Source organism: Lissotriton helveticus, chromosome 11, assembly GCF_964261635.1.
Source record: "Lissotriton helveticus chromosome 11, aLisHel1.1, whole genome shotgun sequence".
Classification (NCBI taxonomy): domain Eukaryota; kingdom Metazoa; phylum Chordata; class Amphibia; order Caudata; family Salamandridae; genus Lissotriton; species Lissotriton helveticus.
Genome location: NC_136072.1, coordinates 450,289,333 through 450,305,282, shown reverse-complemented (window position 1 = coordinate 450,305,282; position 15,950 = coordinate 450,289,333). Strand labels below are relative to the sequence as shown.

General features: G+C 42.9%; 1 protein-coding gene across 3 annotated transcripts in view; it reads left to right on the top strand.

Annotated features, from left to right (window-relative positions):
* The first annotated feature begins 683 nt into the window (after nt 1–683).
* Nucleotides 684–15,950, top strand: part of LOC144791304 (diacylglycerol O-acyltransferase 2-like) — a 310,035-nt gene continuing 294,768 nt past the window's right edge. Inside the window, exon 1 of one of the 3 annotated variants that reach the window (XM_078665970.1) lies at nt 684–818. The gene's annotated coding sequence lies outside the window, so the exon portion shown is untranslated. Of the gene's footprint in view, nt 842–15,950 lie in introns of all 3 variants that reach the window. The other 2 variants (XM_078665972.1, XM_078665971.1) reach the window with 2 other exon arrangements.

The window sequence follows — 15,950 nt, the reverse complement described above, 5'->3', positions numbered from 1 at the left end:
CCTTCGGTTTCACAGCACAGGAGACCCCTGTCTTATGCTTCATTGAATCATATCAGCTCTTGGAATTAACTTGGCTTTTCACAAAACGTAGGGAAACTGTTTTTCTCAGATTCCACCACTTCAACCACTGGTTATGGGTATTTGTAAAACACCCTATCAACTGCAAGGGCATTCTGGCACTTGATTGGTCTTTAGTGCAATAAAATTATGCAGACATAAAAAATTGAGTATACAGTTAGATAAATGTGGAACTATACTATTTGTAACTTTTTTTCATACAAAAACTAAATATAGAAAAACAAAAATGTCAAAAAATAAGTACCATAAAGCCGGGAATCCTTATGATTTAGAATGGATTTTTCAGATGGAAAAAATGTACCTTTCCTACCCAATGAACCCAATTAGGAGACATTTTAGTTTCGCAAGAAACGATAGCATTATTCCTTTCCGTACTGACTGCAGTGCACTGTCAGCATTTAGTTCAGCAGCAGATTTCTTTTCTCCTCAATAAATAGAGTGGAATAGGGGAGAGAGAGAGAGAGAGAGAGAGATTGATAAGATGAAAACACTGCCAAGCCATGAATTCAGCCACTAAAAGGATATCTAGCCTGTCCAATCAGAAGCTGGATTACATCTTCCGACCGTAGCATCCAGCTGCTGCTGCTTTGCTGTGAAATCCTCTATGTTTTTTCAGCCACAATGCTGCATGCACCGGCTCGCTTCAGCCACCGGCTGCAGAAAACGATATAAGCACTAGCACAGGAAATTCACACTGCCATAGTCCACTGCCAGCACCTGCCTTCGGATGGGATGGAAAGGTCAGGTCAGCCATTTAATGATGGTATGTGGGATGACTGATGAAGGGCAGAAGAAGAATGTGCGTATGTGTGTGTGTGGGGGGGGGGGGCTATTAGTAGCCGATACGTTACACTGAGTTAATTGATGGAATAAGTAGAGCCCAAAACACAGAGAAAAATGTCAGATGCATGTAAACAAAATGCGCATTTGAGGAAGTGCAACAAAATGCACGTAACGCTTGCACGGTATAAATAATATTCTATTCATAATACTGCAGAGATGCGTCCTAATATTTTACATGTAACAGTGTGTTCATTTCGCTGCACGCACTAGCTGTGTATTTCCTAATGGATTAGCCTGTTTTAATAGGATGCAGTAGATTGCCAGGAAAGCGGTAGTACACCCCTCTAATCCAGGGGTCCCTGTCATGTGCCCCCCTTTTCTCATCCTCTGCTCGTTTAGGGCGGCAAATGTATACTTGGAAGTCTGCAATAACTGAATGTTGCTGTGCATCTTATTTCGTTGTTAGAATACAGTTGTGCCCTCACTCCTCGCCTATAATCAGAAGATTACAACACTACTCTACTGTAATAGTTTATTACAGTTAAGTTGTGAGATCACAATGCCTTCAACCAGAACCATCAGACAGTGTGAAAGGCAGGTCACCGAGCAGAGTTATAACTTCTGCATGCGCAGTTTAAGGTATGCTAAGCTCTCTAGCTCTCTTTTTATTGAACCATTTCAAACTAAAAATGTGGTTATCGGCTAATATGGGGCAGAGTATTAGTTTAATGCAGTGATGGAGCTCATCTCAAGAAAACAGTATTTCTGCATGTCACCACACAATCTGAAATTCAACAGGTTTAGAAAGTGTCTTATGGCAAGCTGCTTACATTATGTGCTAGCAACAAAGTTCAAAGTGCCATGCTCGCAACCATGTGACACACTGAATTCTTTATTATCGTGCGGGGAGGGATCACCAAGCAATTTAGAATCAGTAAGAACTGTAGAAATAAAGGCTTACATTTTGTGGAGCAAAAAAGGGGTGAAGTACATTTAGGATTAAACACACTTAACTGTTTGTTAATACTTCAAACAGTGTTGCTGAATGGATATTAAATTGTGCACTTTTTGAAAAATGACGTAAATCGTTGAAGTGGGATCAAATCTCTGTGCACAGGTTTACTCCTGGTATAGCAAGGGGCTCAGTCCAGGGCTACACAGTAATCTCCCAAATTAAGTCTTTGTCTAACCAGAGTTAAAAATCAGGAACTTTTAATATGTGAAAGAAATAGAATTTAGGTTGAACTTTTGATACAGAAAGGTAGAAAGTAAGAAACCAAAACATCAAAATGTAAAGCTGTTTATGTATTTGGTAATCTTATTTTTTAGAGGATCTAACTCTTCCATCAAGGTAACCTCACCCTAATTCCTACTTTTAAACTTAGAGCTACCCCTATTGCTTAAATAGTACGGTTTTATTTCCTTACCCCAACTCAGAACCCTAACCCTGTCTATTACTCTTCATCGTTAAGCTTGAGCCTATCCTCAACCAAGACCAACCCACACCATGAACCGATCCACAACCCCACCAGTATATCCTATCATTACTCTTAGCCTAATGCTCACACACTCCCTAACAATTAGCCTTACCCTAAAGTTAACCATCTTCCTCATCCATTTGAAAAAGCTTTTGTTTTCTAAATGGTGCCAGAATTCCTCTTTTTTCTTTCTTTTGTGTTTTTTTTAAGTTTCAGTTTTTTTCCCAAACTTCTAGTTTTCTGGTCTTATTTTTAAAAATTGAGACTCTGGAGGAATTCGAGTTTTTATCCATTGTCTATAAGTCTTTGGAGAGGTGACAGTAAAAACTTTGCAATCTCCTCCTTCCCTGGATCATTGGAAGCTTGACACACTTCTAGGAGTAAACTTGCCGATCAAATGGAATTGAGGGAAATTTCAGCAGTTGCATCAGAGCCTACTTTTCCTTCCTATTATTAACACTACAGCCCAGCACCAAGATAACTCAATGGGTTTTGCCAAAACTGTGGCGCCGACCCAAAACACCCCCCAAATTAATACAATTGAATTAAAAACACGGTGGAGGTGCTTTTAGTGGTAGGGGTACAATCTGTCATGGTTGGACCAGGGCCTCTCTGCAGGGTCACCCCCAAAACATTTGCCTTTACCCTCCCCTTTTTGCTGTATTAGTTTTTGTTAGCCTTAGGACTCTGTGCACTTTACCACTGCAACCCAGTGCTAAAGTTCTTGTGCTCTCTCCTTAAAAGATGGTAGACTTGACTTATACCCGATAGGCACATTAATTTACTTGTAAGACCCTAGTAAAATGGCACTACCTGTGCCCAGGGCTTGTAAATTAAATGCCACAAGTGGGCCTGCAGCACTGAGTTTGCAAACCACTTAAGTAGCCCTTCCAAGAACGCACAGGATAGACCCCTCCTAACCACACACATGTCAGCGTTGCCAGGCACCCCACGCTGACTTTGCGCTCCTGGCTTGGGCTGCGCGAGTTCACGATTTTTGGGTGGAAATCCATAAACTCCTTAGGAAAATGATTCACATCCCCTAGGAACCGCTGCCAGAGATTGCGTTATTGGGTTACGTAGTGCAATTCCCCTTAAAAGTCTGCAGATTTGTCGCAATCTCCCTTCTCCTGGCCAAGAGGGAAGTTGTGATAGCTTGGGGGGGTCGAAGAGCGCCAACAAAGAAGGGATGGTTGCAAAGTATGGCCACCTGCTCAACACACAGCGATATGTATGCTAGTACTGTGCCGATGTCTTCCAGGCCCAGAGATATTTGGGGCCCATTACGAGCCTTCCTGTCCCCACAACAAGAACCCCTGCCCACACAACAGAGCCAGGGCAAAGAGCCAGCGGGGATAGGCTGAGAGGGTTATTGTGTATCATGATTATGCTTGTGTACATAAGGGGCATTCGGACACGAAATATTATAATTGCATATGAAACTTAACGGACTTTTGAGAATTTAATGAAGCTATCTTGATCGAACGCTGGTTATGTTTAATGCCCATATCCTAATTGAAATGCAATTGTCGAACTGTGTCGAGACTATGCTGTTATTTGTTGTAGCGGAGAATATATGGAGCCGCCATGGTCGAGATGTATCTATTGTGAAGTATCAATAACTCTGTGCCTCGCTTGTATTTCTAAAAACTGCAAAATAAAGTTAAAAAAAAAAAGTAGCCCATCCAACATGTCTCAGGTCTGCCATTGCAGTTTTAAACTGACATTTCAACCTGGCAAAAAAAGCCTTTTTTATTGTTTTTTTGTATTATTGTTTGGGACGAGGACGACTGTCCAAGAGTCCTAGCTCCCTCTTTTGTTTTCTTAAAATAAGCCTTTTGCCAGGCCCAAATCTTACTTTTTAGTAAATCTAAGTTACCACTAGGGTGGATTGCTTCGTGTGCAAAAGTGCTTCTTGTGAAAGAGCAGAATGTTGTCATTCACAGTGAAGATAGTCAATGGCTGATGTGGGCTGACCCATTCCCAAAGTTGCATGCTGTAGTGGGTGGAAGAAAAATGTGAGTGACGCAACAACAAACCAATGGATGAAGAGGGTGTACTGAATACACCTATTAGTATGTTTATATTTTAGAAACATCAGAAGTTTTTGGCAAACACCAAACCTAAAAATGTTGACTCGTTCACAAGAAAAAAATAAAAGAACCTGCTTGAACGTATCATTGTTTTTTTCACACACCTTTCCAGGACTACATTTGCAGAGCTATGCCAGCTGCAGGATTCCAAGCGGACTCCTGGAATGTCATGTGACATTTTCTTCTGTTAACATTTCCACAATGTAAAATTGTTTGTGGTGCATAATTCTGCACCGAAGAAAGGGAGATTCACTCAACGGTTGCACATTTTCTGCTTTTTCTGTTATTTTTCTCAATGCTAATAACGTTTTCCCGTTTCCCCACACCCACATGAAGTTTACGGCGGTTCGTTCCCCTTTACATCCTTAAAGGGTATGTATTCCAGCCCTTGACTGCTGTAAATCTACGCCCATTTCCAGAGAGGGGACTGGTCAGAGACTGGTCATAAATAAACATTCACAAATAACTTCTTGATTGACCACTCACCACCCTTACGCGGGTGTTACTTCCGCATGACATTACACGACCACAGGGTAATATTCTGCATGTGTAAATAGATCTAAGTCTGTAAGGTCATATATTGGGAATGCTTTGCAAGTGCAGAGTCAACCATTTTAAGTCATGAAAGTAACTTTTACATCTGAAAATGCTTTCATTAATCAGGCCCATTAAATAGCAGTATGGCTGCCAATCTACCTGGTGTGTGCAAATGATCTGCAATCTGGGTGGATGGTATTGCCTGAATCCTGCCTAAGCCAGAATGTCATGAAAATAAAAGTGCCTCAATTTGTAGGTTGACAAATATTGTCCCACAGTATCCTGTGGGATGCAGCTCTGGGAAAGGCCTTGCTTAGGAAGGGTCTCTAAGGTGGGACAGTACGTGAGAAGAATACAGTAGTATAGGAGGGTGGGTAGGAATATCACTTTGCCCTGTAAGCTGTTTATACCTTTGTTGGCCAGATCACTCTTCCTATTTCTGTGGACAAAACATCCTGGAACATCGCAGGTGACACACGGCTAAGGACCCAGGTATAGGAGCGGTAGGTGGCCCAAACAGCAGGTAACCATTAGGACTGAAAAGATGTAGGGGGGATCAGGCACACCTAGTTTTGTTAAGGGTGGGTGCTGAAGGAAGTGACCCAAATCAGGCCACCCGGGCCACTTGCGACCACTTCTCTGCCTTCCAAGAAATGAAGAGTCAAGAACACAGCAGAGAGTACAAACCAAGTGATTTTATTAGTAATGCGCGACAGCGGACCCAGTCTGACCAGCCAGATGAGATAGCTGCCAAGGGACTGACCTCAGAACATTTCGTAAAACATAATAGGCATCTTACAACACACTAAAGCCCCGTCCAGGCTGGAATTTTCCAACTCAGGCACTGGTGAACAAAGGAGGTACAGAAGGATGAGCTACCACCTGCAGAATGGGTACATATTATCACACTCTCAAGGTCGTCTTGTTCGAGCTCAGCGCCCCCAAGTGTGGGAGCAGGGCTACGAGAGAGGAAAGGCATGCAAACACAGAGTAAGCTATTCATTAGTACATTAGAATCCAACCTTGAATACGATAAAAAGAAGTAACTTGAAGCAGCTTTTGCTGAGACAGACAGTCTATGAGATAGAAGCTTATTTCGATCACAGTACAAAATGGCGGCTAAAACAAAATTGTGCCGCAAATACTAACTTAACGCGCACAATGCTAGAAGGAGTTGGCTGGACGTATTTTTGTAGTCCAACAGTGCTGCACATCATCCACATGGTGCACCACACTCAAGCATTAGTGTCTTAGATTCATGACTGCTTGCCCATTTACCATGCTGGTCCCTTGGAAAGGTGACTGCAAGCAATGCTCTGTTGCACAAGCCCAATAAATAATTCAAGCATTCCACCCATCACCCTATTGTTGCAGTTGCCACCCTAAGTGTGACAGGTATGCCCAGACATGGGTCCTATGCTCACTGTGCCACTGGAATCAAGCTATACCTTGCAGATGAGACTATAATAAGGGCTGGGTTAGTGTTTTTTAGTTTTAGTGAGGACCTGGCCTGGCAGTTCGGGCTGATATGTTCTGATTCGAGCAGGGACAAGGCTGGTTTGCAAATGACTGGGTCCAAAATGTGATGGGTGAAAAACAATGGATTGGGATGCGGCTCAAGCGATTGCCATTGGCTGAGATTGATTCAAGCATTTTATTCATCACCTTGTTCTCTTTGTAGAATGTGACACCTCATATAAAGAAGCTGAGAAATGCTGGTACTATTTTTTTTAATTACGGCACATCTGCTGGTAAGAGCTGGCACTGTGCCATTCAAAAATAGGCAATTTTAACTCCTCATGATATTTCTCACTTTTACCTGGTCAGTAGCCCAGTCCCATAGCACGTATATCCTTTCCCTCTGTAAGACTTTCGATGAGTTTCTGTATTCTCTTTACCCTTGTAGAAAACGATGCATACACAGCACATCTTCATCCTGTATTTCACTGTGAAAATCCAGCTGATTGACTTTGTAAATTTGTGTACAGCTTTGCATTGCCACTCTTTTAACAGGCCTTTTCCTGATATGGACCTTCATGGTCTACAACTTCTAACAGAACATATAGTTTACTCCATTATACAGAAATGATGAGCATATTGGTTGATCATCAGTGTTTGGAGACAGTTCTCTCTCTATTTGTGTGGTATATGGAGGGTTAAGTACTCCAGCTTCCTCAATTAAAATATTTCAAGTCATTTTCAATCACCCTACCACATAGAGACATGATGCTGCAAGTTGAGTGCCTTTTAAGTTTGTAGACATATGGGGTAACTTATTGTATCACCATTACATTACTTTGGGAGTACTTTATTCCTTATAATGCATTGTGTTTCACATGCAGGAATTGACACCTCAAGTGATTGCAGGTGATTTCTGTGGTATGCAGACAAAATATCGATATTTAAATATCGATATACAATTATATCGAAGTTTAAATATCGAAGGGACATAATATAGAAGGTAAGTAATATCGATAGATTTAATATCGATATTAGTAATATCGAAGTTTGAAATATCGATGTCAGAAATATCGATGTCAGTAATATCGATGTTAATAATTTCGATGTTACTAATATCGATTTTTAAATTATTTTTGTGTATATCATTATGTATTTATTATGTATTTAATTTATTTTCATGTAATTTAATTAAAATGTGTATTTTAGTACTGTAGCGGGTTGTGGGTTATAGGGGAATAGGGTGGAAAGTAATTTAATTATGTTAAATTAATTATTAATTAGTAGGAATTATAAATTAATTTTAATTCATTGGTAATTAATTTTAATTCATTGGTAATTAATTTTAATTCATTGGTAATTAATTGTAATTAATTTATTAATTGATAAATATGTTCTGTAGCGGGTTGTGAGTTTATAGGGGAATAGGGTGGGAAGTAATTTAATTATGTTGAATTAATTATTAATTAGTAGGAATTATAAATTAATTTTAATTAATTGGTAATTATTTTTAATTAATTGGTAATTAATTTTAATTAGTTGATGAATTGATAAATATGTTCTGTAGCGGGTTGTGGGTTTATAGGGGGATAGGGTGGGAAGTAATTTAATTATGTTAAATTAATTATTAATTAGTAAGAATTATAAATTAATTTTAATTAATTGATATTTATTTTTAATTAATTGGTAATTAATTTTAAATAATTGATTAATTGATAATTATGTTCTGTAGCGGGTTGTGGGTTTATAGGGGAATAGGGTGGGAAGTAATTTAAATGTAATTAAGTAATAATGTTCTTTAATTACTTGTTTTGTTAATTATATAATTGTTAATTAATTATTAATTGGTAATTAAATATTATTATATGGTATTTTTTATTAATTTTTTGGGTTAAAAATATTTTGCTAATCATGTTTTTAATAATTATGTATTGGTATTTGTAAATGGTTTATATTTATTTAATAGTTAACATTTTTGTTATTTAAAAAAATACATTTATTTATAAGTTTGTTATTTTTACCCCTACGCTATCCAACACTTTCCCTACTGTTGCACTCTCTGGAGTTGGAATAGTAATTGTTACCCCTACGCTATCCAACACTTTCCCTATTGTTGCACTCTCTGGAGTTGGAATAGTAATTGTTACCCCTACGCTATCCAACACTTTCCCTATTGTTGCACTCTCCAGAGTGGGAATAGTAATTTTTACCTCTACGCTATCCAACACTTTCTCTACTGTTGCACTCTCTGGAGTGGGAATAGTAATTTTTACCCCTACGCTATCCAACACTTTCCCTACTGTTGCACTCTCTGGAGTGGGAATAGTCATTTTTACCCCTACGCTATCCAACACTTTCCCTACTGTTGCACTCTCTGGAGTTGGAATAGTAATTGTTACCCCTACGCTATCCAACACTTTCCTTACTGTTGCACTCTCTGGAGTGGGAATAGTAATTTTTACCCCTACGCTATCCAAAATGTATTTAATTTTTTTTAATAGTTTTACATTGTTATTAATTGGTATTTATATTATTATTTTATGTATATAAATTTATTTGTAATTTATTATATTTTCATTTATTTATAAGTTATTAAAATAATTATTTTAGAGTTATTATTAATGAAGTATATACTATGTATTATATCTTTATTATTAGTAGTTTTTATTACATTATTTATTAATATTAAATATTATAATACATTTTTTACTATGTTTATTACATTTATAAGTATTATTTTGTTTATATTACATTGTTTTTTTATTAAAATAAAACGATATTTTCTAAAAAACTATATTTTTGACATCAATATATTTTTTTCGATATTTTTTTACTTACCTTGTTAGAGATAGGATCTCGATATTATTGTCATCGATATTTTTGTTGCGATATTTTGGTAGGTAGATATTTTTGTAGTCGATATTTTGTCATAGATTCATTTCTGTGTCTCGTGCAGGTCATGGGGTCCAATCCAAGTAACATCAACTCAGACTTTCACCATTCTGTGGCTAATACATTGAGTTCCTTTATATTGATTATTAGTTTTACATGTGATTTGCAGCAAGTAGAAACCATTTTCTTAAGCGCACTGTTTAAAAAAGATTATTTACCTAGTGTTATACTTCTCTGTGGTTATATAACATATGCTGTCCTGGTTTACTGCAAAATATCTAGTCACATCATAAATGTTTAATGTTGTTTTACTATGTCCAGTTTGACTCCAGAATTATGGCAGTCACATATTGTTTTCTTTCAACATGTTAAAATGAGAATCTTTCAAAAACTGAACTTTCTATTAAAATGCAGAGGACTGTATATTTTTGGATGATCAGAGAAGGATAAGGGGGTTTGGTTCAAAATATTTTTAGAATGAGGCTGGGGCTTCAAATGATGACCTCTTCAATCCAAACAAAAATGTGTGTGGCAGCTACGTGTGGTTGTGCGTGAGATTCGTGTTAGCAATAGCAACAATATCGTCTTACAGACATATGGAGTCCTGAAATTGTTTACAAGGATACTATCCAATGGGTGTAGATTTTCTATTATTTTCTGAAATGGGGCTATTTATTTGTAAACAATGTTTAGGACAAAATATTTATATCTCACTATATTCTTTCTTCTCCACCTACTCTGTGGACGTCAACCTTCACGATGACCATTGCTACAATGAAAGTAACAAACAGCACTTTCATCTCTGCTGTGCCCATGCTCCTCATGGCCTTGAAACTCTGGAATCTTGCTCTTCTGAAACGCCGGTTACATTTCTTGGGTTGGGCCTGTCTTTTCCCTGTTCTGCTTCAACACATTCTTTTGTTTGCTTTTCAGCTGTTGATGGCCAATTCTGGACTGTCTGTATGTGTTTTTTTTATTACAAAAATCTTTATTTAACTAAATAGTATATCTTGTACAGTTATTCCTAATGGGTCTCGAACAGTGAGCTAATCTTCTTGAGGTAGGTCGATTTGCAACCCACTAGGAATCGCTATGTTATAATTTGAAGTTTAGCACATTAAGGATAGTGATTACCAAACAGTGATTTGATAAAAATCACTATTTGTGAATCACTATTCTTAATATTTGTACATCTGGTCCTACGTTCTTTCAGAATGAAATGGAAGTCCTAGGTGACTGGCAACATACTTTTGCATGCACAGTTGAGGGAATGGTATGCCATATAATAAGTGGTCTCCCTAAATCACCTAATCAAGTATGGTATTCCATCCTAATTGGTCCAGGGTGGCCAAGGAGCAGCAAAATAAAGTTTCAGCCCAGTGATCACTAACCTATATTCGATTTAAAGGGCATTTTGTTATCAGGTAGGCAGAGGCTGGCAGCAGCAGAACTAGGTTGTGATAACGGGCACATTTGTACCTGCCTCAGAAAGTTTTTTTTTTGTAAACCTTTATTTTTCAATTTTGTACAACAATTCATAGAAATCAATCAGCAAACAGTGGTGCATACGGTAGTAAACGAAGTACACATAGATCGATTATGACTTGACAGTTTGCAATTCTGGGCACACCCTGCCCCACATAATAATAACCAGAATCACACTGCAGAACTGCTCCCCCTTCAGCTTGTCCAAGATGGAGCCCCTCACCAATGTGTTTACCCCCGTCATCATCACCGTCGCTGTCCGTTGAAGCGCCATTCGACACTGGATCTAGGATTGCGTGGCACAAGTCTCTTCAGTCCAACAGGTCATCTGCCACCCTGTTGTCTTCCCTACTAAGCTTCATATGGGTTTCATCCACTAGCGACCACTCCAATATATCTTTATGCCATCGCGCTATCTCTGGTGCCCATTGTCCTATCCAGGTGATAGGAACCCTGTGCCTGGGCAACACCAGCTGTAAAATTGATATAGCATTTTCTTACCTTTTGGTGGTTTAACACTGCCTAAGAGTAAACACTGGGGATAAAGGCCTAAATGCAGGTGTGTGGTCCTGGTTATGTCAGTGACCATCTGTCACCAGAAGTCTTGAACCAGGCTGCAGTGCCAGGCTAAGTGCAGGAAGTCAGCAACACTGACTACGCAGCGAGGGCAGCTGTTTGCGCTGGTCGAGATCATGCGGTGCATGTCCTTAGGAGTGTGGTAAGTTATATGAAGGAAGTTGTAGTGTATCAACTGAATGTGGGCATTGCCCGAGATGGAGTGTGTTAGTTCACTCACCTGTGCCCCGACCCCATCAGTCAGTGGTGTGTCCAGTTCTACATCCCATGTAATGCACACACAAGGTGGTTGCCCAGCTACATCTGCACGCATAGCCCTGCATAGCAGTGTTATTAGGTAGCGTCCCGAGCTGCAGGTCAATAAGACCCCAAGCGTTTGTGAGGTAGTAGGGGCTGCAATATTAGAATGCCAATGACCTTAGTTATTTTGTCCAGGACAGCATGGTGCAAGAAGTGACCAGGGCCAAGTGCAAATTCTTGAAGTACCTCCTCAAAGGAGATGAATGTCACCACGTGATATAAGTCCCCAAGAAGGGCACACCCTCCCTCCAACCCTGGAAGGACATATTGTCCATTAATTGCCTGACCGGTTTTAGGATCCATACCCCAAGTTCCCTGTAAAATGGGGCCCTCTTCAGCATGGTCTGGGCAAACCGCTGCCAGATATAGCTCTGGCAAGTGATCCACCACGATCCTATCCAACAGTAACCGTTTCTCCCACTTCTCACCTGTGTCTAGCATCTGGCTGCATGTTGAAGGTGTGCGGCATAGTAATATAGGTCTAGATGAGGTACTTCAAGCACCCCATCTTCTAATCTTTTGGTCCATGTCGCCAGTGCCACCCTGCTGCTCTGACCCACCGACAGGAGTGAGATAAGAATGGAGTTGAGCCGCTTAAGGATCGAGGTCGGGAGAGGGCATTGCAAGTTCTGCAGGACATACCCTAACCCCAACGACCCTGCCTTCTTCCTCACAGTGCAACACCTGCTCACTCAGGATGTTGATTTACCATTGCTGTGGCTGGGTGACCTTAATTGTATCCTGGCCCCTTATTTGGACAGGGCAATGGCTAGACCAGGCACAAAGCCACACATGGTGACTGCACTCTGAGCATTCATGTCCAACATAGGGTTGATGAATGTGTGGCATCTGAAACATCCAGACTGCAGCATATACACATCACTCTGCCACATTCAATACTTACAGCAGATTGGACAGAGCGCTAGTAGCGGGGTTCCCAAGGCTGAATGGCATTCAAATCAAATCAAATCAAAATATACTTTATTCGAATTGCATATTTGAAAACCATAAAAGTTTGAAGTACATACTTAAAAATATAGGAACCACACTTATCAATACATTATGTACAGATCTCCCAATTCATGTAATAAACACTGATTCTTTTTTTTAAAAAGTTTAAAACAAAATTCAATTCATATAAGCTCATCAGGGGTTTAGGGGTCTCATGGTGAATAAAATTAACCAGATTTTAAGGGTCCACGTAATTTCTGTACCTATAACAGTATTTAAAAAAAAGCAGCCACAAATGATATACAATCTGGATTTAAAAGTTGTAAAAAATAAAGTGCTGGACGTGCCTGTCTAAATTTTAACTTTTTTAAAAGTGGTTTTAAAAAAACCCTCCGTGGGGCATCATAAAAACTGCATAAAAACACGAAGTGCAGCAGGTCCTGAGGAGACAAGTTGTCGCAGCCACAGGGTGCTAACACTTGTCCTTTGTGACACCCCCTCGGGACGGCTAATAAAAGATGAAAATATTCCAGTCGGAGACTATTTAATAACAAGCATTAGAAATGCAATCGGGCTCGGATTTATTTGAGTTTGAGCTAATGGCATTGTAAATGCCAATGTCTTTTTGCCATGTGTTATGGAGTGTGTGCATGTGGTGTGTAGTGGAAGAATGTTTGTTGAATTGTAATTTTACCAATGGTGGCATGCTGTGCTTTATATGAATATGTTTAAAAGTAAAGTGTACCATACTGCGATTGCTTGGTGGAAAAGTGCACTGCCGGCTGGAGGTGTGTGTGCCTGGTGGAAGGGTGCACTGACGGCTGGTGGGTGTGTGCTTGGTAAAAGCGTGCACAGATGGATGATGGTTGTTGGTGTTTGTGCATGGTGAAAGCATTCATTGACGGCTGGGGGTGTGTTGTTGTGTGTGTTGTTTTCTGTGTGCTGGTCAGTGTGTGGTGGTGAGTCTGTGGGGGTGAGCCTGGGGAGTGAGTGTGGTGGTGAGTGGGTTGTGTTGAGTGGTGACAAGTGTGTGGTGTTGAGAGACTGAGGTGTGTGGTTTGTGTGTGCGTTATTTGTGTGTGGTGTATGTGTGTGTGGTGTTTTCTGCACACTCACACACTGCCCCGTAACATTCACACACTGCTCACCCGCACACTCCTAATGTCACCCTGCATAGTCACACACTGTTTACCCTGCACACTCATTCTGCACACTCACACAATGTGCACCCTGACACACTGTCTCTGCAGTCACTCTGCACTCACTGTCACTCTGCACTCACTGTCACTCTGCACTCACTGTCACTCTGCACTCACTGTCACTCTGCACTCACTGTCACTCTGCACTCACTGTCACTCTGCACTCTGCTGTCACTCTGCACTCTGCTGTCACTCTGCACTCTGCTGTCACTCTGCACTCTACAGTCACTCTGCACTCTACAGTCACTCTGCACTCTACAGTCACTCTGCACTCTACAGTCACTCTGCACTCTATAGTCACTCTGCACTCTACAGTCACTCTGCACTCTACAGTCACTCTGCACTCTACAGTCACTCTGCACTCTACAGTCACTCTGTACTCACTGTCACTCTGCACTCACTGTCACTCTGCTGTCACTCTGCACTCACTGTCACTCTGCTGTCACTCTGCACTCACTGTCACTCTGCTGTCACTCTGCACTCACTGTCACTCTGCTGTCACTCTGCACTCACTGTCACTCTGCACTCACTGTCACTCTGCACTCACTGTCACTCTGCACTCACTGTCACTCTGCACTCACTGTCACTCTGCACTCACCGTCACTCTGCACTCACCGCCACTCTGCACCGCCACTCTGCACCGCCACTCTGCACCGCCACTCTGCACCGCCACTCTGCACTCTGCACCGCCACTCTGCACTCTGCACCGCCACTCTGCACTCTGCACCGCCACTCTGCACCGCCACTCTGCACCGCCACTCTGCACCGCCACTCTGCACTCTGCACCGCCACTCTGCACCGCCACTCTGCACCGCCGCACCGCCACTCTGCACCGCCACTCTGCACCGCCACTCTGCACCGCCACTCTGCACCGCCAATCTGCACTCTGCACCGCCACTCTGCACCGCCACTTTGCACCGCCACTCTGCACCGCCACTCTGCACTCTGCACCGCCACTCTGCACCGCCACTCTGCACTCTGCACCGCCACTCTGCACCCCCACTCTGCACCCCCACTCTGCACCCCCACTCTGCACTCTGCACCGCCACTCTGCACCGCCACTCTGCACTCTGCACCGCCACTCTGCACCGCCACTCTGCACCGCCACTCTGCACCGCCACTCTGCACTGCCACTCTGCACCGCCACTCTGCACCGCCACTCTGCACCGCCACTCTGCACCGCCACTCTGCACTCTGCACCGCCACTCTGCACTCTGCACCGCCACTCTGCACCGCCACTTTGCACCGCCACTCTGCACCGCCACTCTGCACTCTGCACCGCCACTCTGCACCGCCACTCTGCACTCTGCACCGCCACTCTGCACCGCCACTCTGCACTCTGCACAGCCACTCTGCACCGCCACTCTGCACCGCCACTCTGCACCGCCACTCTGCACCGCCACTCTGCACCGCCACTCTGCAACGCCACTCTGCACCGCCACTCTGCACTCTGCACCGCCACTCTGCACCGCCACTCTGCACCGCCGCACCGCCACTCTGCACTGCCACTCTGCACCGCCACTCTGCACCGCCACTCTGCGCCGCCACTCTGCACCGCCACTCTGCACCGCCACTCTGCACCGCCACTCTGCACCACCACTCTGCACCGCCACTCTGCACCGCCACTCTGCACCGCCACTCTGCACTCTGCACCGCCACTCTGCACCACCACTCTGCACTCTGCACCGCCACTCTGCACCGCCACTCTGCACTCTGCACCGCTACTCTGCACCGCCACTCTGCACCGCCGCACCGCCACTCTGCACCGCCACTCTGCACCGCCACTCTGCACTCTGCACCGCCACTCTGCACCCCCACTCTGCACCCCCACTCTGCACTCTGCACCGCCACTCTGCACCGCCACTCTGCACTCTGCACCGCCACTCTGCACTCTGCACCGCCACTCTGCACCGCCACTCTGCACCGCCACTCTGCACCACCACTCTGCACCGCCACTCTGCACCGCCACCCTGCACCGCCACTCTGCACTCTGCACCGCCACTCTGCACCGCCACTCTGCACCGCCGCACCGCCACTCTGCACCGCCACTCTGCACCGCCACTCTGCACCGCCACTCTGCACCGCCACTCTGCACCGCCACTCTGCACTCTGCACCGCCA